The 25,689-nt window shown below is 46.4% G+C and overlaps 2 pseudogenes; both read right to left on the reverse strand.

Moving 5' to 3' along the window:
* LOC139243879 (zinc finger protein 208-like) overlaps window positions 1-9,151 on the reverse strand; it is an 89,620-nt pseudogene extending 80,469 nt beyond the window's left edge.
* Window positions 9,152-14,766: 5,615 nt separating this feature from the next.
* LOC139243876 (zinc finger protein 239-like) overlaps window positions 14,767-25,689 on the reverse strand; it is a 32,850-nt pseudogene continuing 21,927 nt past the window's right edge.

Here is a 25,689-nt window from a genome sequence, read left to right on the forward strand (position 1 = left end):
AATATAAACAGGGACAGGGTCTAGTGTAAAATAAACAGAGACAGGGTCTAGTGTAATATAAACAGGGACAGGGTCTTGTGTAATATAAAGAGAGACAGGGTCTAGTGTAATATAAACAGAGACAGGGTCTAGTGTAATATAAACAGGGACAGGGTCTAGTGTAATATAAACAGGGACAGGGTCGAGTGTAATATAAACAGAGACAGGGTCTAGTGTAATATAAACAGAGAAAGGGTGTCGTGCAATATAAACAGAGACAGGGTCCAGTGTAATGTAAACAGGGACAGGGTCTAGTGTAATATAAACAGAGACAGGGTGTAGTGTAATATAAACAGGGACAGGGTCCAGTGTAATATAAACAGAGACATGGTGTAGTGTAATATAAACAGAGACCGGGTCTAGTGTAATATAAACAGGGACAGGGTCTAGTGTAATATAAACAGAGACCGGGTCTAGTGTAATATAAACAGGGACAGGGTCTAGTGTAATATAAACAGAGACAGGGTGTTGTGTAATATAAACAGAGACAGGGTCTAGTGTAATATAAACAGGGACATGGTCTCGTGTAATATAACAGGGACAGGGTCTAGTGTAATATAAACAGGGACAGGGTCTAGTGTAAAATAAACAGAGACAGAGTCTAGTGTAATATAAACAGGGACAGGGTCTAGTGTAATATAAACAGAGACAGGGTCTCGTGTAATATAAACAGAGACAGGGTCTAGTGTAATATAAACAGAGACAGGGTCTAGTGTAATATAAACAGAGACAGGGTCCAGTGTAATATAAACAGAGACAGGGTCTAGTGCAATATAAACAGAGACAGGGTCTAGTGTAATATAAACAGAGACAGGGTCTCGTGTGATATAAACAGAGACAGGGTCCAGTGTAATATAAAGAGAGACAGGTTCTAGTGTAATATAAACAGAGACATGGTCTCGTGTAATATAACAGGGACAGGGTCTAGTGTAATATAAACAGGGACAGGGTCTAGTGTAAAATAAACAGAGACAGGTTCTAGTGTAATATAAACAGGGACAGGGTCTTGTGTAATATAAAGAGAGACAGGGTCTAGTGTAATATAAACAGAGACAGGGTCTAGTGTAATATAAACAGGGACAGGGTCTAGTGTAATATAAACAGGGACAGGGTCTAGTGTAATATAAACAGAGACAGGGTCTAGTGTAATATAAACAGAGACAGGGTCTAGTGTAATATAAACAGAGACAGGGTCTCGTGTAATATAAACAGAGACAGGGTCCAGTGTAATATAAACAGAGACAGGGTCTAGTGTAATATAAACAGAGACAGGGTCTAGTGTAATGTAAACAGAGACAGGGTCTAGTGTAATATAAACAGAGACAGCGTCTAGTGTAATATAAACAGGGACATGGTCTAGTGTAATATAAACAGAGACAGGGTCTAGTGTAATATGAACAGAGACAGGGTCTAGTGTAATATAAACAGAGACAGGGTCTAGTGTAATATAAACAGAGACAGGGTCTCGTGTAATATAAACAGAGACAGGGTCCAGCGTAATATAAAGAGAGACAGGTTCTAGTGTAATATAAACAGAGACATAGTCTAGTGTAATATAAACAGGGACAGGGTCTAGTGTAATATAAACAGGGACAGGGTCCAGTGTAATATAAACAGAGACATGGTGTAGTGTAATATAAACAGGGACAGGGTCCAGTGTAATATAAACAGAGACATGATGTAGTGTAATGTAAACAGAGACAGGATCTTGCATAATATAATCAGAGACATGGTCTAGTGTAATATAAACAGAGACAGGGTCTAGTGTAATATAAACAGGGACAGGGCCAAGTGTGATATAAACAGAGACAGGGTCTCGTGTAATATAAACAGAGACAGGGTTTATTGTAATATAAACAGAGACAGGGTCTAGTGTAATATAAACAGTGACAGGGCCTAGTGTAATATAAACAGAGACAGGGTCTAGTGTAATATAAACAGAGGCAGGGTCTAGTGTAATATAAACAGAGACATGGTCTGGTGTAATATAAACAGAGACAGGGTCTAGTGTAATATAAACAGAGACACGGTCTGGTATAATATAAACAGAGACAGGGTCTAGTGTAATATAAACAGAGACAGGGTCCAGTGTAATATAAACAGAGACATGGTCTGGTGTAATATAAACAGAGACAGGGTCTAGTGTAATATAAACAGAGACAGGGTCCAGTGTAATATAAACAGAGACAGAGTGCAGTTATGCAATCACAGAACGTTGCAGCACAGAACGCATACATTCAGTCCACTCCTGTCTGTGCCAGCACTCATTTGAAAGATATAACCAATTAGTCCCACTCCCCGTGCTCTTTCTCAATATTTCTGCAATTTTCCAATTCAAGTATTGAGCTAATTCCCTGGTGAAACTTATTACTGAATCAGTCCCCGGCACTCTTTCAGGTCGTGTATTCCAGATCATAACAGCTCGTTGTATATTTATTTCCTCTTTTCGCTTCTGATTCTTGTGCTAGTTAAATCTGTGTCCTCTGGTTACAAACCCTTCAGCCTCTGGAAACAATTTAAGAACTTAAGAGGATAAGAATTGGAAGCAGGAGTAGGCCATACAGCACTTCGAGCTTGCTCCGTCACTCAATAAGATCATAACTGATCATCGACCTCAACTCCACTTTCCCGCCTGTTCCCCATAGTCCCGTGATTCCCCTGGAGTCCATAAACCTATCTAACTTTGCCTTGAATATACTCAACAACTTGACATCCACAGTCCTTTCAGGTAGGGAATTCCAAAGATTCACAAGCCCCTGAGTGAAGACATTCCTCCTCAATTCGGTCTGAAATAGCCTACCCTCTATCCTGAGACTATGCCCCCTATTTCTAGCCTCTCCGGCCAGGGGAAGCAACCTCTCAGCATCTACCCTGTCAATCCCCCTTATCAATGAGATCCCTCTCATTCTTCTAAACTCCAGAGAGTATAATCTACTCAATCTCTGTGGTCTCACCAAAGCCCTGTACAATTGTAGTAAGACCTCCTTACTCTTGTACTCCAAGCCCCTTGCAATAAAGGCCAACATGCCATTCACCTTCCTAATTGCTTGCTGTACCTGCATGCTAACTTTGAGTGTTTCCTGTACGAGAACATCCAAGCCTCTCTGAACACCCAACATTTAATGTTTTCTCACAATTTAAAATATTTGTTTTTCTGTCCTTGCTAATAAAGTGAATAACCTCACAGTTCCCCACATTATGCTCCATCTGCCGCCTTATTGCCCACTCTCTTAACTTGTCCATATCCCCTTGCAGATGCTTTGTGTTCTCCTCACAGCTTACTGTCCCACCCATCCCTCGATACTGCTCCTGATACCCGGCACCTTTTGAACCCTTGCATCAACATTGGGAACAAATGACTGGGCTGAGGCCTATCTTGGATAAAAACATGAGGACCACTGTGATTGTTGTGATTGTGCACCATCTACAGCAGCAAGTCAGCAAGGCTTCTTCGATTCCTATCATTGAGATATCCAGGACTAGGCACATGATGTTTAAAAAAAAGCTGATTTATTTGACATTTATACAGATTATCAAACTATAGCCTAGTTACAGGTTTACTAACATTGGCAGAAACAAATCCCAACTTCCATAATGAACATAGTTCTGCCTTGGGTGTAATTAACAGCAGAATCCAACCCCTGCCGTTAGTTGTGAACTTGTTGGTGTCTCAGGAGGTCGGATGACAGAGCGAATCCCTTCCCACACACGGAGCAAGGGTACGGCCTCTCCCCAGTGTGAACTCGCTTGTTGTGTACCAGCAGGTGGGATGACTGAGTGAATCCCTTCCCACATTTGGAGCAATTGAATGGCCTCTCCCCAGTGTGAACTCGTTGGTGTCTCAGGAGCTCGGATGACCGAGTGAATCCCTTCCCACATTTGGAGCAAGTGAACGGCCTCTCACCAGTGTGAACTCGCTGGTGTTTCTGGAGACAGAGTAACAGTGCGAATCCCTTCCCACACTCAGAGCAGCTGAACGGCCTCTCCCCGGTGTGAACTCGCTGGTGTGCCAGCAGGCTGGATGACTGAGTGAATCTCTTCCCACAGACAGAGCAGCTGAATGGCCTCTCCCCGGTGTGAACTCGCTGGTGCATCAGAAGGATGGATGACAGAGCGAATCCCTTCCCACATTCGGAGCAAGTGAACGGCCTCTCTTCAGTGTGAACTACCTTGTTGTGTGCCAACAGACCGGATGATTGAGTGAATCCTTTTCCACACACAGAGCACCTGAATGGCCTCTCCCCAGTGTGAACTCGCTGGTGTTTCTGGAGACCGGCCAGCAGAGTGAATCCCTTCTCACAGACAGAGCAGGTGAACGGTCTCTCCCCAGTGTGAACTCGTTTGTGGTTCAGCAGGTTGGATAACCGAGTGAATCCCTTCTCACACTCAGAGCAAGTGAACGGCCTCTCCTCAGGGTGAACTAGCTTGCTGTGTGCCAACAGGCCGGATGACTGAGTGAATTCTTTTCCACACACAGAGCCGGTGAACAGCCTCTCCCCAGTGTGGATTCGTTGGTGTTTCTGGAGACCGGCTAGCACAGTAAATCCCTTCCCACACACTGGGCAGGTGAATGGCCTCTCCCCGGTGTGAATTCGTTTGTGTGTCAGCAGGTTGGATAACTGAGAAAATCCCTTCCCACACACAGAGCAGGTGAACGGCCTCTCCCCAGTGTGAATTAGTTGGTGTCTCCGAAGGTTGGATGAATGAGTAAATCCCTTCCCACACACGGGACAGGTGAACGGCCTCTCCCCGGTGTGAAATCGTCGATGAGTTTCCAGCTCAGACGGAGATCTGAATCCCTTCCTACAGTCTCCACATTTCCACGGTTTCTCCATGGTGCGGGTGTCCTTGTGTCTTTCCAGGTTGTATAATCAGTTGAAGCCTCGCCCACACACACAACACGTTTACAGTTTCTCCCCGCTGTGAATGGTGCGATGTTTTTTCAGGCTGTGTAACTGGTTAAAGCTCTTTCCACAGTCAGTGCACTGGAACACTCTCACTCGGGTGTGTGTGTCTCGGTGCTTTTCCAGTCACACTGATGTTTGAAATCATTTCCCTCAGACAGAACGGTCAAACATTTCTCCTTCCACAGTAAAAGGCCGATGATATTCAGGTCCTGATGAATCAAGTGACTCTGTCAGATCTTGATGTGCTGTTTGGTTTGAGTTTCCAGTCTGTAATTCCTCCCCTTCTAATACCCTGTAAAAAGAGATTACAAAAGTCATCACTGTAAGTACAGGATAGAAATTCAGAACAGACAATTTTAGTTATTATACAACATTCCTTCATACACCCGGGATCATTTAACCCAGTCTGTTAATTGCTTTCAGCTACTGGACTTAACGTGTGCCCCACAGCATCTCTCTCGCCTTCGATGTGTGAATAGAGTATCACGTCTGCAAACCCTGGTTTTAAATTTACTCAGCAAATGTATTCAACAGAAGATGAACAAGTAAACAGATCATGGCCTAATAATACAGCTCTATATTCACAGGGGAAAGTCTGTTACGTAACTCCTGAACAAAATAAAGATCCCAAATGTAAGAGTCCCTCGAATCCTTTGTTAAAACATTTCAAATCTTTCCCAGTTCCTTCCTTGTTACTCCCTGTGGGAGTCGCAATTGGTCATAAACTACCAATTGGAAATTTCTAACCGATTTTTTCGCTTTCAGAGTTTCAAGCTGACTACATCCTTCTCTCAGAGAATCTCCAAAGAGACTATTTGATTTAAACACAGCTCTCCCCTCCTTTAAATTCAGGATTAGAGTTACTGGGAATTTGAATACCTGACCACATAAATTTAAAAGGGCCATCAGTAAATTATTCCTCTCTCCAGCCTGTAATCAAAGAAACTTGTAACACCAAGGCTGAAATGCTACTTCCGTGCGATGGATTCCAACTGTACTGTACATGGGGATTCTAACCGTGGGACTGTACATGGGGATCCCAAACCTGGGAGTGAACATGGGGATTCTAACCGTGGGACTGTACATGGGGATTCTAACCGTGGGACTGTACATGGGGATTCTAACCGTGGGACTGTACATAGGGATTCTAACCGTGGGACTGTACATGGGGATCCCAACCCTGGGAGTGAACATGGGGATCCCAAACCTGGGAGTGAACATGGGGATTCTAACCGTGGGACTGTACATGGGGATTCTAACCGTGGAATGTACATGGGGATCCCAAACCTGGGACTGTACATGGGGATCCCAAACCTGGGACTGTACATGGGGATCCCAAACCTGGGACTGTACATGGGGATCCCAAACTTGGGACTGTACATGGGGATCCCAAACCTGGGACTGTACATGGGGATCCCAAACCTGGGACTGTACATGGGGATCCCAAACTTGGGACTGTACATGGGGATCCCAAACCTGGGACTGTACATGGGGATCCCAAACTTGGGACTGTACATGGGGATTCTAACCGTGGAATGTACATGGGGATCCCAAACCTGGGACTGTACATGGGGATCCCAAACCTGGGACTGTACATGGGGATCCCAAACTTGGGACTGTACATGGGGATCCCAAACCTGGGACTGTACATGGGGATTCTGACTCTGAGACTGTAGAAGGGGGCCCAGCTCTGGGGCTCTCTTGTTAGAATTGTGTGGGATGTAAAGTAAGCTGGACACTTACCAACGCCTTCAGGAGAAATGGTGAGAAATACGATGTGTGGAGCGTGAGAATAAAATAAATGAGACAATAATGGATAGTATTAAAGCCAAGGAAATGGCATACAAATTGGCCAGAAATAGCAGCGAACCTGGGGACTGGGAGAAATTTAGAACTCAGCAGAGGAGGACAAAGGGTTTGATTAGGGCAGGGAAAATGGAGTACGAGAAGAAGCTTGCAGGGAACATTAAGGCGGATTGCAAAAGTTTCTATAGGTATGTAAAGAGAAAAAGGTTAGTAAAGACAAACGTAGGTCCACTGCAGTCAGAATCAGGGGAAGTCATAACGGGGAACAAAGAAATGGCAGACCAATTGAACAAGTACTTTGGTTCAGTATTCACTAAGGAGGACACAAACAACCTTCCGGATATAAAAGTGGTCAGAGGGTCTATTAAGGAGGAGGAACTGAGGGAAATCTTTATTAGTCGGGAAATTGTGTTGGGGAAATTGATGGGATTGAAGGCCGATAAATCCCCAGGGCCTGATGGACTGCATCCCAGAGTACTTAAGGAGGTGGCCTTGGAAATAGCGGATGCATTGACAGTCATTTTCCAACATTCCATTGACTCTGGATCAGTTCCTATCGAGTGGAGGGTAGCCAATGTAACCCCACTTTTTAAAAAAGGAGGGAGAGAGAAAGCAGGGAATTATAGACCGGTCAGCCTGACCTCAGTAGTGGGTAAAATGATGGAATCAATTATTAAGGATGGAAAATGGTGACATGATAGGTCCAAGTCAGCATGGATTTGTGAAAGGGAGATCATGCTTGACAAATCTTCTGGAATTTTTTGAGGATGTTTCCAATAAAGTGGACAAAGGAGTACCAGTTGATGTGGTATATTTGGACTTTCAGAAGGCTTTCGACAAGGTCCCACACAGGAGATTAATGTGCAAAGTTAAAGCACATGGGATTGGGGGTAGTGTGCTGACGTGGATTGAGAACTGGTTGTCAGACAGGAAGCAAAGAGTAGGAGTAAATGGGTACTTTTCGGAATGGCAGGCAGTGACTAGTGGGGTACCGCAGGGTTCTGTGCTGGGGCCCCAGCTGTTTACATTGTACATTAATGATTTAGACGAGGGGATTAAATGTAGTATCTCCAAATTTGCGGATGACACTAAGTTGGGTGGCAGTGTGAGCTGCGAGGAGGATGCTATGAGGCTACAGAGTGACTTGGATAGGTTAGGTGAGTGGGCAAATGCGTGGCAGATGAAGTATAATGTGGATAAATGTGAGGTTATCCATTTTGGTGGTAAAAACAGAGAGACAGACTATTATCTGAATGGTGACAGATTAGGAAAAGGGAAGGTGCAACGAGACCTGGGTGTCATGGTACATCAGTCATTGAAGGTTGGCATGCAGGTACAGCAGGCGGTTAAGAAAGCAAATGGCATGTTGGCCTTCATAGCGAGGGGATTTGAATACAGGGGCAGGGAGGTGTTGCTACAGTTGTACAGGGCCTTGGTGAGGCCACACCTGGAGTATTGTGTACAGTTTTGGTCTCCTAACTTGAGGAAGGACATTCTTGCTATTGAGGGAGTGCAGCGAAGATTCACCAGACTGATTCCTGGGATGGTGGGACTGACCTATTAAGAAAGACCGGATCAACTGGGCTTGTATTCACTGGAGTTCAGAAGAGTGAGAGGGGACCTCATAGAAACGTTTAAAATTCTGACGGGTTTAGACAGGTTAGATGCAGGAAGATTGTTCCCAATGTTGGGGAAGTCCAGAACCAGGGGACACAGTCTGAGGATAAGGGGTAAGCCATTTAGGACCGAGATGAGGAGAAACTTCTTCACCCAGAGAGTGGTGAACCTGTGGAATTCTCTACCACAGAATGTAGTTGAGGCCAACTCACTAAATATATTCAAAAGGGAGTTAGATGAAGTCCTTACTACTAGGTGGAACAAGGGGTATGGCGAGAAAGCAGGAATGGGGTACTGAAGTTTCATGTTCAGCCATGAACTCATTGAATGGCGGTGCAGGCTCGAAGGGCCGAATGGCCTGATCCTGCACCTATTTTCTATGTTTCTATGTTTACTATCCCGGGCACTGGGACCCGGTTGGGAACAGACACTGAAGCCCCTCCCGCTCGATTCCCATGCTATGATGGTTGCGCATGCGCTGTCACGCCATGAAGCGAGCGGGCTGCACTCTGAACCTTCCCGCCTTCCTGTACAAAGATGGCGGTGAATCCGGGCCTGTTACCGGGAGAAAAACCCGCCGCTGCAAACGCGGGAGTTTCGGGCTATTACTCGGGGCTTGCGGCCTACTCCAGTTGTTTATGAAGCCTCCCCGCCCACTTGCCGATCGATGACTCCCCGGCGCCCCGCTGATTCTCACCCGGTGCAGAGTCCGGCTCCAGCCTGAGCTCGTCTCAGCGTCCGTGCGTCTCCCGTGCTCGCTCTGCGCATGCCCAGCTCACACTGCCCGGGAGATTGACGGCAGCTCAGGACCAATAGAAAGAGCGGAGGCGGGGCTGGAGGACCGAGCCGGGTCTGGTCCTCCAAGCAATCGGAGTGTGTGAGGGGCGGGGCTTGCTGCTCCGCGTGCCCGGGGCTGAGCCCGGATCTCCCTCATTGGCTGAAACTCTGCCCCATTGTTGAAGCTGACTTCTCTCAAACTCCAGGAGGAAACTGGACCTTTGTGTTGTGGCTTTAAACAGATGGAACCCTGTGGGCTGGAGCAAATATTGCAACATCTGTTGGTGGAATGGATTCATTCAGGACACACAGCAGGGATTATTTCAGGAAATTACACCGTGCAGTGAGAAAGGAAATGCAGGGGATGTTGTGTAGATGGATTGTCAGAAGGTGTTTGATAAGGTGCCGGACAGGAGGCTTGTTGATCAAATTAAGGTTCATGGTGTTAAAGGGAGTGGGGCAGCGTGGAGAGGAAGTTGGGTAAAGGGCAGAAAACAGAGAGTAGCGGTTAATGGAGGTTCTTCAGACTGGAGGGATGTAAACAGTGGTGTCCCCAGGGTCAGTGTTTATCGTGCTGTCCTTTAGCTCCTGCCCTTTGTAACTTGCTGCTCCCACCTGCACTACTTAGTCTCCCTCCTAATTTAGTGCCATCTGCAAAACTGGATAGACAACTCTGTTTCTTCATCCAAGCCAATAATAAATATGGTGAAAGGTTGAGGTCCCAGAACAGATCCTTGGGGGTCACCACTTGTCACATCCAGCCAATCTAAGTGCGTCCCTTTAATCCCCACTCTCTGCCCCGTACCTCCGGACCAATTCCCTCCCTCCGGACCAATTCCCTCCCTGTCAAAAGGTTGTCTCCAATCCCGAGCGCTCTCACTTTCACCAACATCCATTGACACTCCCTTATCTACTTCATTAATGACCCAAACTCATAGAATAATGCAGCACAGAAGGAAGCTATTCAGCCCATCGAGTCTGTGCCGGCTCTTTGAAAAGCTGTCCAACTAGTCCCGCTCCCCTGCTCTTTCCCCCTTTCAAGTACATCTTCAATTTCTGCTTAAAGTAACTATTGAAGTGGCTTGCACCATGTTTTCAGACAATGCGGATATGATCCACCTGGATAGGATCACAGAGAACAGTGGTTAATTGATTATCTTTATCCAAGAATTGTGTAAATTCTGGTATCCCCGAGAGTTAGTGTGAGGATCATTGCTCTTCTCAATATAGAGAAATTATCTCAGTTTTGGTATATGGGCCACAAGATCAAAAGCTCCAGATGAGACCAAATTGGGACCATGGCTAACTGTGAAGAGGAATGTAATGACTTCATTGTGACACATGAGGTTAGTAAATGGGGCAGGTGAAATTTGACAGAGAAATGTGAGATGTTACATTTTGTCGGAAAAGTACAGTAAACATTTAAAAGGAGTAGAGGAGCAGAGCAATTTTGGGTGTAAGATTGTAGCTAATGCCTTGTTTTATTAATTAGCAGGTTCGAGAGTCCAGTATCAGCAACTTTTATAGCTTAAGAAATACAAAAAGATAGAGAATACGAGCAGATTCTCTGTCCTTCACCGTATCTTATACTGATCCACCAATCAGAGTAAACATGCAAGTCCCGCGTGTCCACAGTAACTGACACCAGGTCAGCCCGCTGGATGGAACCTCGGGGGCCCTGAGCTTGATCTCCGGTGTCTCCAGTCCCCACTGCCCCCTTACATCAGTCTCCCCTCACTTTTATACCCTGCACTGATCCACCTCTGGCACCGGACTCTTATTTGTCTTCTCTGCTGGGTTTGGGCAGGAAGTGAGGAAAAGACAGCTGGAACTTCTCTAATCCGTGAATTACAAGCACACATTCCCTGGTTCCCAGCAGAACCCGACAAGGGTTCACGTACACAAATCTTCCAAAGTGGGAGAACAAGTTGATCAAGTTGTTTTAAAAAAAGTTATCCTACGTTGGATAAATTGGGTGTCGAGCACAAATCATTGGTTAGGCTGCATTTAGAATATTGTCAAGTTTTGGGGCATTTTACTCTGGGACAGATGTCAAGGCCATGGAGCGAGTGCAGAAGCAATGCACTGAGATGATACCAGGAACAAGATGCTTTAGTTATGAGGAGTGAGAAATTGGGGCTCTTTTCATTGAAACAAAGAAGGATAAGAGAGGCAAGGAGTGGGTGTTTAAAATGTTCGAACATTCACTGTCCTTCAGGATCTGTGTCCATGGGAGAAGCTGACGGGTATATCTTATATCATCTTTCGGTTATAAGATGTGTTAATCGATGTGAGTCCATCGGGTCAGCATCAAACACTCCCAGGGCAGGTAGAGCACGGGTTACATACAGAGTAAAGCTCCCTCTCTACTGTCCCATCAAACACTCCCAGGGCAGGTACAGCACAGGTTACATACAGAGTAAAGCTCCCTCTCTACTGTCCCATCAAACACTCCCAGGGCAGGTTCAGCACAGGTTAGATACAGAGTAAGGCTCCATCTACACTGTCTCATCAAACACTCCCAGGGCAGATTATCTGGTATCCGAAACCCTAAGACTCCCAATCATTAGAGTCAATCTCAGTGTGTGGAAAGGGATTCCCTGGTGTATCTCACCCGCTGACACATCAAAGTGTCCACATACTGACTGCGGTGGTTCTATTCCAGTTTCCGATGCCTTTAATCACATCCATGCATGGGCCCTGTTAGGGGGACATCGACCATCCATCCTATTCTCTCTCAGTATTTACGGCAGTGAATGGGACTGCCACCTTTTGTCTTCCCTTTTGTAATTAAAGGGACATTGTGTCTCCTTACCTCAGCATAACACCTCGATATTTAAAGGGACATTGTCTCTGTTTCCATGGACACATAGGATAGCACAGAAGGAGGCCATTTGGCCAATCCAGTCTGTGCCGCATCTTGCGAAGAGCAATCACATTAGTCCCACTCCTCCACTCTTTCCCCAGAGCCCTGCTATTTGTTTCCCTTCAAGTATTTATCCAGTTCCCTTTTGAAAGCTGCTGTTGAATCTGCTTCCACCGCCCTTTCAGACACTGTGTTCCAGATCACCACAACTTGCTGTGAAAAGAAAGTTTATGTAACTGAAGTCCATCATCCCTGGAACCATTCTCGTAAATCATTTCTGCACCTTCTCCAAGGCTTTCACATCCTTCCTAAAGTGTGGTGCCCAGAATTGGACACATTACACCAGTTGGGACCCAATCAGTGTTTTATACAGGTTCATCATAATTTCTATGCTTTTGTACTGTATACCTCTATTCATGAAGCCCAGGATCCTGTAAGTGTTTTTAACCGCTTTTTCAAGCTGCCCTACCACCGTCAGTGATTTGTGCACATGTACCCCATGGTCTCTCTGTTCATGCACCCCCTTTTGGATTGTACCCTTTAGTTTATATTTTCTCTCATTCTTTCTACCAAAATGTATCACTTTGCATTTTTCTGGTTAAATTTAATCTGCCACGTGTCCGCCCATTTCACCGGCCCGTCTATGTCTCCCTGCAGTCTATCACTCTCCTCCTCACTGATCACTAGACTTCCAAGTTTTGTGTCACCTGCAAATTTTGAAATTGCCCTGTACCCCCACATCCAAGTCATTAAGTCATATGCACTCCAAACCCACCTTAGTCTGCCTCGCTTTTGCCCCATCTGATCCCTCCTATTTCTGAACTATTCTTTACTCTGGTGCTATTTCTAACTCTTATATCTTCTATTTACAGCCTCTACTTCTGGTCTCCTCCAAAAGTGGAAACATTTCTCTACAGCTACCCTATCAAACCCTCTCATAATCTTAATGACCTCCATCAGGCCACCCCTCAGCCTTCTCTTATCTAGAATAAAGAGCCTCCAGCCTGTTCTACGTTTCCTGATAGGTTTTTCCTCTCCGTTCTGGTATCATCCTTGTGAATCGTTTTTGCACAACCACTGATATCCGGCTCACCGGCCTATAGTTCCTTGTTTTCTCTCCCCCTCCTTTTTTGAACAGCGGGGTTACATTTACCACCTTCTGATCATAGAAAATGACAGCGCAGAAGGAGGCCATTCAGCCCATCATATCCATGCCGGCCGACAAAGAGCTATTCAGCCTAATCCCACTTTCCAGCTCCTGGTCCGTAGCCTTGTGGGTTACGGCACTTCAGGTGGATATCCAGGTTCATTGTAAATACTATGAAGGTTTCTGCCTCTACCACCTTTTCAGGCAGTGAGTTTCAGACCCCCACCTCCCTCTGGGTGAAAACAATTCTCCTCAAATCCTCTCTAAATCTCTGACCAATTAAATCTATGCCCTCTGGTTGTTGACCCGTCTGCTAAGGTAAATAGGTCCTTCCTATCCACTCTATCCCGGCCCCTCATAATTTTATACACCTTAATTCCATCTTGGTGCAGGAACAGTGGGCGGGGCTTCAGGGTCCCAGTGACCAGGAAAGAAACAACAATTTGTATTTAGAAAGCGCCTTTCACGACCAATGAAGTACATTTGGAGTGTAGTCACTGTCGTAATGTGGGAAACGTGGCAGCCAATTTGTGCAAAGCAAGCTCCCACAGACAGCAATGTGCTAATGACCAGATAAACTGTTTTTATGATGTTGATTGAGGGATAAATATTGACCAGGACACCAGAGATAACTCCGCTGTTCTTCTTTGAAATAGAGCCATGGGATCTTTTACGTCCACCTTAGCGAGCAGAGAGGGCCTCGGTTTAAGGTCTCATCCGAAAGACAGCACCTCTGACAGTACAGCAGTCCCTCAGCACTGCAGTGAATGTAAACCTAGATTTATGTGCTCAAGTTCCTGGAGTGGGACTTGAACCCACGACCTTCTGACCCAGAGGCGAGTTGCTACCCACTGAGCCACACTATTATAAAGCAAAAAAATAAACACCGAGTCAAATAAGGAGAAATTAGGGCAGATGACCTAAAGTAGGTTTTAAGGAGTGTCTTAAAGGACGTAATTGTAGTAAGATTGTAGTATGTAACGCTCCTATTTAAAAAAGGAGGCAGACAAAAAGCAGGAAACTCCAGACCAGTTAGCCTAACATCTGTGGTTGGGAAAATGTTGGAGTCCATTATTAAAGAAGCAGTAGCAGGACATTTGGAAAAGCAAAATTCGGTCAGGCAGAGTCAGCATGGATTAATGAAGGGGAAGTCATGTTTGATAAATTTGCTGGAGTTCTTCGAGGATGTAATGAACAGGGTGGATAAAGGGGAACAGGTGGATGTGGTGTATTTGGACTTCCAGAAGGCATTTGACAAGATGTCACATAAAAGGTTACTGCACAAGATAAAAGTTCACGGGGTTGGGGGTAATATATTACATGGATAGAGGATTGACTAACTAACAGAAAACAGATAGTAGGGATAAATGGTTCATTCTCTGGTTGGCAACCAGTAACTAGTGGGATGCCGCAGGGATCAGTGCTGGGACCCCAACTATTTACAATCTATATTAACAACTTGGAAGAAGGGACTGAGTGTAACATAGCCAAGTTTGCTGATGATACAAATATGGGAGGAAAAGCAATGTGTGAGGGGGACACAAAAAATCTGCAAAGGACATAGACAGTGTAGTGGAGTATTTAAAATTAACAACACTAGGTCTGGGTTTGAAGATTCAAGTAGTCTTTAATTTCTTTCAAGGGAGAGACAAGTCTGTAGTCAACCTGTTGTTGAGCTGTCCTCTCTTGCTCTCTCTGAACAAAGAAAACACAGGGTTTTTATACAGTTCCTGGCCTATAATGGCCAGACATTCAATACGAGACATAATTTGATTTGAATGGTCAAAACCCTTGTCACTCAAAGAAAAGGTACAATCCTGACCATGCCTATCTCCAATACTTTTCCATAAACCTCACTGTGTCCCAAAAGTTCATTAGCCAATTGGAATGTTACCTTATCTCTCTTGCCTTGACCAGATGGAGTTTTTCCATTGTGTCACTTTTGACCCCTTGCTCTGTTTTCTGTCCCTCTGGGTTTCCTGTGGTTCAACAGTTGGGCCTCCTGTAATTGTCCTCAGGTATCACAGCTTGTAACAATTAATCATTCTGATGTTATTTCCCTTTAAACACCCATAGAAAGTTGACCATTACAAAAGCCTAAGTCAGGTCGTTTTAATTCCGAGATCCATTCTTAACTCTTTAATTATAACAGAGCTAGATAGCCCCACTTCAGACAGGCTAAGTGAGTGGGCAAAAATTTGGCAGATGGAGTATAATGTTGGAAAGGAGGTCATGCACTTTGGCAGAAAAAAAATCAAAGAGCAAGTTATTATTTAAATGGAGAAAGATTGCAAAGTGCCGCAGTACAGCAGGACCTGGGAGTACTTGTGCATGAAATGCAAAAGGATAGTATGCAGGTACAGCAAGTGATCAGGAAGGCCAATGGTATCTTGGCCTTTATTGCAAAGGGGATGGAGTATAAAAGCAGGGAAGTTTTGCTACAGCTATATAAGGTATTGGTGAGGCCACACCTGGAATACCGCGTGCAGTTTTGGTTTCCATATTTACGAAAGTATATATCTGCTTTGGAGACAGTTCAGAGAAGGTTCACTTGGTTGATCCCGGGGATGAGGGGGTTGATGTATGAGGAAAGGTTGAGTAGGTTGGGCCTCTACTCATTGGAATTCAGAAGAATGAGAGGTGATCTTATTGAAATGAATAAGATTATGAGGGGGCTTGACAAGATGGATGCAGAGAGGTTGTTTCCACTGATGGGGGAGATTAGAACTAGAGGGCATGATCTTAGAATAAGGGGCCGCCCATTTAAAACAGAGATGAGGAGCAATTTCTTCTCTCAGTGGGTTGTAAATCTGTGGAATTCGCTGCCTCAGAGAGCTGTGGAAGCTGGGACATTGAATAAATTTTAAGACAGAAATAGACAGTGTCTTAAACGATAAGGTGTTATGGGGAGCGGGCAGGGAAGTGGAGCTGTGTCCATGATTAGATCAGCCATGATCTTATTGAATGGCCGTATGGCCGACTCCTGTTCCTATTTCTTATGTTCTTATACTCTGATCCCTTTGTAACAAAAGCTAACATACTATTTGCTTTCTTAATTGCTTGTTATACCTACAAGGACATACTTTCTGTGATTCATGTACAAGGAGACCCAGGTCCCTCTGAATGCAAACATTTTGCAGACTTTCATCATTAAAAAAATATTCTCTTTTGTTTTTACAACCAACTGGATAACTTCACACTGCCCCACATTGTATTCCATTTGTCATGTTCTTGCCCACTCAGTCAACCTGTCGATATCTCTCTTCAGCCTCTTTGCAATGCAAAAGGGTTAATTAATAACCTGGTCCCATCCACAGGGAAAGTGGTCCAACTGTGGCTAACAAGGAAAATTAAAGATAGTCTTCAATCAAAGGAAGAGGCTTATTATGTTGCCAAAAAGAGCAGTAAGCCTGAGGATTGGGAGGATTTGAGAATTCAGCAAAGGATCAAGAAACTGAAAGAAAAGGAAAATAAAATATGGGAGTAAACGAACAAGAGGCATGAAAACAGACTGTAAAAGCTTCTATAGGTATGTAAAAAGGAAAAGATTAGCGAAGGTAAATGTGGGTCCCCTACAGGCTGAGACAGGAGAAATTATAATGGGAAATAAGGAAATGGCAGAGAAATTAAACGAATACTTTGTGTCTGTCTTCACAGAAGCAACCACAAAAAACATCCTAGAAATAGTGGAGAACCAAAGGTCTAGCGAGAACGAGGAATTGAAAGAAATTATTATTAGTAAAAAAATAGTACTGGAATAATGAATGGGACTGAAAGCTGATAAATCCCCTGGACCTGATGGCCTACATCCTAGGGTTTTGAAAGAGGTGGGTATAGAGATAGCGGGTGCATTGGTTGTCATCTTCCAAAATTCCACAGATTCTAGAACGGTTCCCGCAGATTGGAAGGTAGCCAATGTAAAACCGCTATTTAAGAAAGGAGGGAGACAGAAAACGAGGAACTACAGACCAGTTAGCCTGACATCAATAGGGGGGAAAATGCTAGAATCTATTATTAAGGCTGTGGTAACGGCACTTAGAAAATAATAATAGGATTGGGCAGTCAACACGGATTTAGGAAAGGGAAATCATGTTTGTCAAATCTATTCAGAGTTTTTTGAGGCTGGAACTAGTAGAATAGATCAGGGGGAACCAGTTGATGTGGTGCATTTAGACTTTCAGATGGCATTCGATAATGTGCCACACACGAGGTTATTAAACAAAAGTAGGGCTGCTGGGATTGAGGGTACAATATTAGCATGGTTTGAGGATTAATTAACGGACAGAAAACAGAGAGTAGGAATAAACTGATCATTTTCGGATTGGCAGGCTGTAACTAATGAGGTGCCGCGAGGATTGGGCCCCAGCTATTCACAATCTATATCAATGATTGGGATGAGGGGACCAAATATAATATTTACAAGTTTGCTGCTTACAAAGCTCGGTGGGAATGTGGGTTTTGGGGAGGATGCAGAGAGACTTCAAGGGGATATAGACAGGCCAAGTGATTTCTGGGATGGAGGGGACTGTCCTATGAGGAGAGATTGAGTAAACCACACCTATATTCTCTAGAGTTTAGATGAATGAGAAGTGATCTCATTGAAACATACAAAATTCTTATAGGGCTTGACAGGGTAGAAGCAGGGAGGACATTTCCTCTGGCTGGGGAGTCTTGAACCAGGTGCCAGTCTCAGAATAAGGGGTCGGCCATTGGGACTGAGATGAGAAACTTCTTCACTCGGAGGGCTGTGGAGGCTCAGTCTTTGAGCATATTCAAGACAAAGATCGATAGATATTTGGATATTAAGGGAATCAAGGGATACGAGGAAAGTGCAGCCCCTCGAGCCTGCTCCGCCATTTAATATCACGGCTGATCTGATCCTGGGCTCCACTTCCCTGCCCGCTCCCCATAACCCTTTACTCCCTTATCATTCAAAAATTTGTCGACCTCCACCTTAAATATATTCAATGACCCAGCATGCACAGCTCCCTGGGGCAGAGAATTCCACAGATTTACAAGTCTGAGAAGAAATTCCTCCTCTCAGTTCTAAATGGGTGACCCCTTATTCTTAAACTATGCTTCCTAGTTCTAGCTTCCCCCACGAGTGGAAACATCCTCTCTGCATCCACCTTGTCGAGCCCGTTCAGTATCTTATAAGTTTCAATAAGATCACCTCTCATTCTTCTAAACTCCAATGAGTATAGGCCCAACCTGCTCAACCTTTCTTCATAAGTCAAACCTTCATCTCAGGAATCAAGCTCGTGAACCTTCTCTGAACTGCCTCCAATGCAAGTATATCCCTCCTTAAATAAGGAGGCCAAAACTGTTCTTTGAGCAGAGAAGGTTGAGAGGAGATTTGATAGAAGTGTTCAAAACCATGAGGGGTCCAGACTGAGTAGATAGAGAGAAACTGTTCCCATTGGTGGAAGGGTGGAGAACCAGAGGACACAGATCTAAGGTGATTGGCAAAACAACCAAAGGCGACACGAGAAAATTTTTTTTTTCGCAGCGAGTGGTTAGGATCTGGAATGCACGGCCTGAAAGGGTGGTGGAGGCAGACTCAATCCAAAGGCAAAAATTTGCAGGGCTACGGGGAAAGGGCGGGAACTAGCAGAGAGCTGGCACAGGCCCGACGGGCCGAAAGGCCTCACTCTGTGCCGTAACCATTCTATGATTCTATGAAATCCAGAAAATCGAACACCAGCCCAGTTAGAGGGATTAATTACATCAGCAGCAACAAACCCCAAATGTCAGAATGAACATGGTTCAGTCCTGAATGTGATTAACAGCAACAATATCAGCAGAATCCAACCCCTGCAGTCACTTGTGAACTCGCTGGTGTGTCAGCAGGTTGGATGAATGAATGAATCTCTTCCCACACTGGAAGCAGGTGAACAGCCTCTCCCCAGTGTGAACTTGCTGGTGTGTCAGTAGGCTGGATGTCTGAGAGAATCCCTTCCCACACACGGAACAGGTAAAAGGTATCTCCCCAGTGTGAACTCGCTGGTGTCTCACCAGGCTGGATGTCTGAGAGAATCCCTTCCCACACTCAGAGCAGATGACTGGCCTCTGCACCGTGTGAATGCGTTGGTGTATCACCAGGCTGCACGAATGAGCGAATCCCTTCCCACACTCAGAGCAGATGAACGGCCTCTCTCCAGTGTGAACTCGCTGGTGGCTCAGAAGATGAGATGATTTAATAAACCCTTTCCCACATATGGAGCAGATGAACGGTCTCTCTCCAGTGTGAACTCGCTTATGTTCAGTGAGGTGGGAAGAACAAGTGAATCTCTTCCCACACATGGAGCAACTGAACGGCCTCTCCCCAGTGTGAACTCGCTGGTGTTCAGTGAGGTTACATGACTGAGCAAATCCTTTCCCACACTCGGAGCAGGTGAACGGTTTCTCCCCGGTGTGACTGCGACGATGAGTTTCCAGCTGGGAAGGGGAATTGAATCCCTTCCCACAGTCCCCACATTTCCACGGTTTCTCCGTGGTGCGGGTGTCCTTGTGTCTCTCCAGGTTGGATGATCAGTTGAAGCCTTGTCCGCACACACAACACGTGTACGGTTTCTTCCCGCTGTGAATGGTGCGATGTTTTTTTCAGGTTACTTGTTAAAGCTCTTTCCACAGTCAGTGCACTGGAACACTCACTCGGGTGTGTGTGTCTCGGTGCTTTCCAGTCTCACTGATGTTTGAAATCTTTTCCCACAGACAGAACATACAAACATTTCTCCTTCCTCATTCAAAGGCCGATGATATTTAGATGAATTGAATGACTCAGATCTTGATGAAATGATTGGTTCGAGTTTTCCATCTGCAAATCCTCCTCATCTAATATCCTGTAAAAGGAGTTTACAAAAGTCAGCACTGGAAGTGCAGGATAGAAATTGTGAACCGACAATTCTTGTTTCTATGGAACATTCTTTCCTCGCGTTCCCCCAAAGCTGTAAATCCCCATCCCACACACTCTCCCCCCTCCCTGTGCTGAAATCCAAACCCATCGCAACACTCCATTATTTCTTTCCTCCATCCCGTTTTCTCCCTCCCTCTACTCTGGTTGGGTTCAGTTCTTCACCCGCTGTGTACAGTGGGAATAAAATCAACGAGGCAATGATTTCCTCACCTGGTCATTGGGGCCGTGAAGCCCCGTCCACTCTCTTCTCCTGTACCAAGATGGCCACCTAGGTGCCCTAAACCCCCCCTCTGTCCAAGATGATGACCAGTTACCCCGGGCGGCCTGGCCTATCACCGCAGAGCAAACGCGGGAGCAGCAGGTTCTTATACGAGGCCGATGGGCTTTTATTCGGGGCCTGAGGCCTTCAGCAAGTGTTTATGAAGCTGCCCAGCCTATCAAGGGGTCCAATTCCTCCGCTATGCCCACAAGCTCCTACCACCTCCCGGAACCGTCGCATCTGCCTCAGACCATCTCCACCACTGGCACTGCGCATGCTCATGCTCATAGCACAGGCCGGTTCCGTGCCTGTATTGATAGGGCACTTTCTGTCGCGTGGGAATTCTGGGTAACGAATCCGCCATTAAACGACCCATTTGGTGAAATGGAGATGTTTTGTTGTTTTATTTTTCCATGCAAAGACCATCTCTTTACACATCCCCTTTCTACACAGTTGCAGCAGACATGAGAAAGGACCGGAGATTAAAAGACTCCAACATTTCATAACAGCAAAGGTTACACTGGAATAAATCATCAGTCATTTCCCATTCAGGCAGAATGCAGAGCAGTGCAGCAGCACACCAGCACCTTAACCGTGTCTCAGCAGCCTGCAGGTTCCTGTTAAACTTAAAACCAGGTTTGCAGGCGAGATGCTCTATTCACACTTCGAAAGTGGGAAAGATCCTGTGGGGAACATGTCAAGTTCAGTAGCAGAAGGTGATTAACAGTCTGGGTTTTGTGTTTAGTGATCCCGGGCATGTTACATCTCTTCTTCTTAGACAGTCCCTCGGAGTCGAGGATGACTTGCTTCCACACTAACATAAGTTCGAAGATGGCTGATGAGACTAATGTGGGATCTACAGACTCTGTCACAGGTGGGCCATGAGGGTCCTGATGTTCCAGATCCCGAACTTCATCCTAGAGGGTGGAAGATGCCTGTACGTGAATTATTTTAATGTGGGGTGACTGCTGCACACCAGCCACCACACAGACTTGACGGAGCAAGGTCTTGGTCCAATAGCGAGGGGATACAAGACGATTGGAGAGGTTAGGCTGACAGGCCTGTAGTTACTCCACCTATCCCTTTTTCCCTTCTTAAACAAGGGTACTACATTAGCAGTCCTCCAATCCTCCAGCACCATGCCCATATGCAAAGAGGACTGGAAAATTATGGTCAAGGCCTCTGCTATTTCCTCTTTTACTTCGCTCAACAACCTGGGATGCATTTCATCCGGGCCTGGGGACTTATCTACTTTCAAAGCTGCTAAACCCTTTAATACTTCCTCTCTCACTATATTTATTTCATCCAGAATATCACACTCCTCCTCGATAGCAGTATCTGCATTACATCTTTCCTTTGTGAAAACAGATGCAAAGTATGCATTAAGAATCCTACCCACATCTTCCGCCTCCTCACAAAGATTACCCTCATGTTCTCTATTAGGCCCTACTCTTTCCTTAGTTACCCTCTTACTCTTAATATATTTATAGAACATCTTCTGGTTTTCCTTAATTTTACTGGCCAAGAATTTCTCGTGCTCTCTCTTAGCATTCCTAATATCCTTTTTAATTTTACTTCTGATCTTTCTATATTCTTCTAAAGATTCTAAAGTATTTAGCTGTTGATATGTGACCTAAGCGTCCCTTTTTTCCTTAATCCTCCCCTGGAAGTCCCTAGACATCCAGGGGGCTCTAGAATTATTTTTCCCAGCTTTTTTCTTTAAGGTCACATGTTTGGCCTAAACCTTTTGAATCTCCTCCTTGAAAGCCTCCCACTGTTCCGACACTGATTTACCCACAAGTAGCTGTTTCCAGTTCACTATGGCCAAATCACTCTTTATGACCTCATATTTGCCGACATTGAAATCCATTTGCCAGTTTTGTCCATTCACTTAATCTGTCGATATCCTTTGTAATGTTATGCTTTCATCTACACTGCCCGCAAGGCCGCCTATCTTTGTGTCATCGACAAATTTGGATATATGACTTTCTATGCCATCATCCAAGTCATTAATAAATAATTAATTGAGGCCCCCAACACAGATCCCTGCGGGACACTACTAGTAACATCCTGCCAATTTGAGTACCCGCCATTATCCCTACAGTCCGTCTTCTGCCGGTTAACCAATTTCCCAACCACGTCAGTAATTTGCCCTCAATTCCATCGGCTTCTACCTTAGATAACAGGCTCTTATGTGGGACTTCATCAAATGCCTTCTGGAAATCCATATAAATAAAATTACACCAAATTAATAACGAATTATTTCTCCCATTGAATTATTTTTAGTATCGCTTCTCTCACTGGTATTTTTCCAATAACTTCCCTGGATCCCAAGGCTAGGAGAGGCACTCTGGAAGGTATGGGGAGTTGGGACTTGTCTATGAGAGTAACCGAATGTACAAAAACTGAGATAGTCTAGTGTGAGAAAGGAGAGAGTTCGAGAGGCCAGCGGGGAAGTCAGGAGGCAGAGCGGGATGTTGCTGAGGCCTACAAGAGGCCCACCAGGAGCGTCGGCAGTTCGAGAGGCCAGCGGGGAGTCAGGAGGCAGAGCGGGATGTTGCTGAGGCCTACAAGAGGCCCAACAGGAGCGTCGGCAGTTCGAGAGGCCAGCGGGGAGTCAGGAGGCAGAGCGGGATGTTGCTGAGGCCTACAAGAGGCCCAACAGGAGCGTCGGCAGTTCGAGAGGCCAGCCGTTGCAGCTGCAGCAGGGAGGAAAAAAGTAGAAGGAAATCGAAAGGTGACGTCACAGCCAAGGGGGTAAGTGATTGGCTGGTGATTGATAAGTAGTTTTTCTTTTTCCTTTCTATATCAGTAAGTAACCTTTAGCATTGTTGTTGACAATTTAAGTTAATCTAAGGGTTAAGTCATGGCAGGACAGCTCAGACACGTGTTATGCTCCTCCTGTACTATGTGGGAAGTCAGGGACACTTCCGGTGTCCCTGACGACTACGTGTGCAGGAAGTATATCTGCCTGCAGCACCTGATGGACCGCATTGCGGCACTGGAGCTGCGGGTGGATTCACTCTGGAGCATGCACAATGCTGAGAATAGCATGTTTAGTGAGTTGGTCTTACCGCAGGAAAAGGGTACACAGCCAGATAGGGGATGGGTGACTAATAGGAAGAGCAGTGCAAGGAAGGTAGTGCAGGGGTCCCCTGCGGTCATCCCCCTGCAAAACAGATACACCGCTTTGGGTACTGTTGAGAGGGAATGACTCATTAGGGAGGGCAGCAGCAGCCAAGTTCATGGCACCGTGGGTGGCTCTGCTGCACAGGTAGACAAGAAAACGAGTGGGAGAGCAATAGTGATAGGGAATTCGATTGTAAGGGGAATAGATAGACGTTTCTGCGGCCGCAACCGAGACTGTCATATAAGGAGAGACTGGATCACTGGGCCTTTATTCACTGGAGTTTATCAGGATGAGAGGGGATCTCATAGAAACGTATAAAATTCTGACGGGACAGGGTGTGATCGGGGGGGGCGGTTAGAGTGTGTGTTAAATGGGACAGGGTGTGATCGGGGGGGGGGTTAGAGTGTGTGTTAAATGGGACAGGGTGTGATCGGGGGGGGGGGGGTTAGAGTGTGTGTTAAATGGGACAGGGTGTGATCGGGGGGGGGGGTGTTAGAGTGTGTGTTAAATGGGACAGGGTGTGATCGGGGGGGGGGTGTTAGAGTGTGTGTTAAATGGGACAGGGTGTGATGGGGGGGGAGAGTTAGAGTGTGTGTTAAATGGGACAGGGTGTGATGGGGGGGGAGAGTTAGAGTGTGTGTTAAATGGGACAGGGTGTGATCGGGGGGGGTTAGAGGGTGTGTTAAATGGGACAGGGTGTGATCGGGGGGGGCGGTTACAGTGTGTGTTAAATGGGACAGGGTGTGATCGGGGGGGGGGGGGGTGGTTACAGTGTGTGTTAAATGGGACAGGGTGTGATCGGGGGGGGGGGTTAGAGGGTGTGTTAAATGGGACAGGGTGTGATCGGGGGGGTGGTTAGAGTGTGTGTTAAATGGGACAGGGTGTGATCGGGGGGGGGGGGGTTAGAGGGTGTGTTAAATGGGACAGGGTGTGATCGGGGGGGGGGGGTTAGAGGGTGTGTTAAATGGGACTGGGTGACATCGGGGGAGGGGTTAGAGTGTGTGTTAAATGGGACTGGGTGTGATCGGGGGGGGTTAGAGGGTGTGTTAAATGGGACAGGGTGTGATCGGGGGGGGGTTAGAGGGTGTGTTAAATGGGACTGGGTGTGATCGGGGGGGGGGGGTTACAGTGTGTGTTAAATGGGACAGGGTGTGATCGGGGGGGGTGGTTACAGTGTGTGTTAAATGGGACAGGGTGTGATCGGGGGGGGGTGGTTAGAGTGTGTGTTAAATGGGACAGGGTGTGATCGGGGGGGGGGGGTTAGAGTGTGTGTTAAATGGGACAGGGTGTGATCGGGGGGGGGGGGGTTAGAGTGTGTGTTAAATGGGACAGGGTGTGATCGGGGGGGGGTGGTTAGAGGGTGTGTTAAATGGGACAGGGTGTGATCGGGGGGAGGGGTTAGAGGGTGTGTTAAATGGGACAGGGTGTGATCGGGGGGGGGGGTTAGAGGGTGTGTTAAATGGGACAGGGTGTGATCGGGGGGGGGGGGGTTAGAGTGTGTGTTAAATGGGACAGGGTGTGATCGGGGGGAGGGGTTAGAGGGTGTGTTAAATGGGACAGGGTGTGATCGGGGGGAGGGGTTAGAGGGTGTGTTAAATGGGACAGGGTATGATCGGGGGGAGGGGTTAGAGGGTGTGTTAAATGGGACAGGGTGTGATCGGGGGGGGGGGGTTAGAGGGTGTGTTAAATGGGACAGGGTGTGATCGGGGGGGGGGGGGTTAGAGGGTGTGTTCAATGGGACAGGGTGTGATCGGGGGGAGGGGTTAGAGTGTGTGTTCAATGGGACAGGGTGTGATCGGGGGGAGGGGTTAGAGGGTGTGTTAAATGGGACAGGGTGTGATCGGGGGGGGGGGGGTTAGAGGGTGTGTTAAATGGGACAGGGTGTGATCGGGGGGGGGGGGGTTAGAGGGTGTGTTAAATGGGACAGGGTGTGATCGGGGGGAGTGGTTAGAGGGTGTGTTAAATGGGACAGGGTGTGATCGGGGGGGGGGGGGGGTTAGAGGGTGTGTTAAATGGGACAGGGTGTGATCGGGGGAGGGGTTAGAGTGTGTGTTCAATGGGACAGGGTGTGATCGGGGGGGGGGTTAGAGGGTGTGTTAAATGGGACAGGGTGTGATCGGGGGGAGGGGTTAGAGTGTGTGTTAAATGGAACAGGGTGATAATGGGGTGGGGGGGGTTACAGTGTGTGTTAAATGGGACAGGGTGTGATCGGGGGGGAGGGGGGG

This window comes from Pristiophorus japonicus, unplaced genomic scaffold (assembly GCF_044704955.1).
Source record: "Pristiophorus japonicus isolate sPriJap1 unplaced genomic scaffold, sPriJap1.hap1 HAP1_SCAFFOLD_190, whole genome shotgun sequence".
Lineage (NCBI taxonomy): Eukaryota > Metazoa > Chordata > Chondrichthyes > Pristiophoridae > Pristiophorus > Pristiophorus japonicus.